The 1,866-nt window shown below is 64.0% G+C and overlaps 1 long non-coding RNA gene across 1 annotated transcript; it reads right to left on the bottom strand.

Moving 5' to 3' along the window:
- Nucleotides 1-104: 104 nt before the first annotated feature.
- Nucleotides 105-915, bottom strand: LOC122194059. Its single transcript, XR_006183035.1, has 2 exons — nt 508-915; nt 105-155 (listed from the first exon to the last, which is right to left on the bottom strand). It is a non-coding gene; the product is annotated as an uncharacterized LOC122194059 (long non-coding RNA).
- Between the last annotated feature and the right edge of the window lie 951 nt (nt 916-1,866).

Below are 1,866 nucleotides of genomic sequence, written 5' to 3'. Positions count from 1 at the left end.
GGGGGGCAGGGAGGCCCCCAGCCTCGCGTCGCCGCTGCCGCACGGAGCCTTACTTGTAAATGGAGACGTGAGGGGACAACGGGCGGCTGGATTTGGTGTTTTTCTCCCAGAAACGAGCCATCTCCTCCTTGGCTGTGGTGGCCATGGGGACGACGCTGCGAAAAGAGGGGAGGGCGGCGCTCAGCAGCGCCAGGAGGGGCGGCGGATCAGAGAGCAGCTGACAGCGGGAACCAAAGCAGGGCTCTGTAACTCGAGGTGCCCGAGATCCCGCTGCTCCCAGCCCAACCGAGCAGAAAAGCAGCAGGAAAGCAGCGTTTCTCCTTCAGCCCAGCAGCGCAGGGGGTGGCAATGGGATTTCCTGCAGCTCCCGGCCCTCCTCAGGCTCAGCAACGCTGCTGCCCCACTGAGGGTAAAGGCAGCAGGCAGCCAAGACGTGGGGCAGAACGAGGGGATGGGATCCCAAGGGGGAAAGTGAATCCATTGCTCCCCACAGCGCCCCACACTCACTGGTGCACCGAGGGGCCGAGCCGGGCCAGCAGGCAGCGCCGAGAGACGCATCTGTAAGAGAGGAGAGGGAGAAGCTGTCAGTGGCACAGAGATGCAGGAAACGCCGCTGTTGTGGGGCCAAAATGCGGCTCTGTGGTGCTTGGGGTCCTAAAATCGGGCTGCATGGGAGAGGATACGGCTCTGAGTCTGGTCACAAATCAGCCTGGGCAGCACGAGAGAGTGGGGGGCAGCCAGACCCACAGGCAGGGGGCTGGGAGGTGTCAGCGGAGCCAAGCAAGCTGGGATTCTGTGACCCTCCCTCATATAAAAGGAAAAAACTCCCTGCTCTTTGCTGAGGCCTCCAGGCTGAGCCCACAGCCCGCCTCTGCCCCACATCCAGCAGCTCCCTGTTACATGGCACCCAGCCTCACAGCCCCCCCACCTCACAGCCCCCCACCTCGCAGCCCCCCCCACCTCACAGCCCCAACCAGGCAGTGCCCCCTCCCTGCAGCCACAACCAGGGATGGGGACGCATCCCAACCCCCCCCCCCGTTCCCCTGGATGCCCCCCAGGCTCTCATCCATCACAGCCACGCAGGTCGGCTGTCGCCACGTTTCAGCTGAGAGCAGAGGCACAAAAAAAGAACAGAGCAGAGGAGTGGGAGCCGCTGGGCATGGAGCAAAGCAGCGATTGTGAGGGCACCGCAGGGCAGCTCTCCAGGAGCCGCCGCAGCCCCCAGGCTGGCGCAGCTCGAAGGCTTGCAGATGTGGGTTGGAATGAAGGACAAAGGAGGAGGCGTGGAGAAGCTCTGGGGTCGTTCATCCAACTGCTGCCCCGCTGCAGGGTTGGCAGCGGTGGAAAAGCGAAGCTCTGCCGCCCTTTGCCTTCCTGCGGCCACACAGAAGCTGCCCTGCTGTCACAGCTGCTCTGTCTCCTCCATAAGGAAGCCCTGAGGAGCTCCCCTGTACCACAGCACCCTTAGGATGCTTCCTTTCCACGGCCTCCCCTGGCAGCACAACCTCCCAACGCAGACCCACCATTGGGCACCAAAGATCCCCCCTCCCCAACCCCAAATCCCAGCCCCCCGACCCCCACCTGAGCTCCCCTCCCTCCCCTGCCCCCTTCGCTGCTGACTGGAAGCTGTTTGCTTCCCCATCCCCACCACCTCTTCTCATCCCGCAGGAACAACGACGCCTCTGTGTTTGAAGGCTCTGAGCAGAGTCACAGCAGAGCCGAGCTGCCACCTCTGCCTGCAGGCCCCCCGTTGCCCCCATCCTCAACCCTCCTCCCTCAGCTCCCCTCCCTCAGAAGCTGCAGACAGGAGCACAGACCCACATGAGATCCCAGCCCAGAACAGAGCCCCCAGCTGCACCCCCCCCC

Source organism: Lagopus leucura, unplaced genomic scaffold (assembly GCF_019238085.1).
Source record: "Lagopus leucura isolate 7727_CA_CO unplaced genomic scaffold, USGS_WTPT01 34206-0_obj-0_obj, whole genome shotgun sequence".
NCBI lineage: Eukaryota > Metazoa > Chordata > Aves > Galliformes > Phasianidae > Lagopus > Lagopus leucura.
This window is presented reverse-complemented; position numbering and strand designations above follow the sequence as displayed.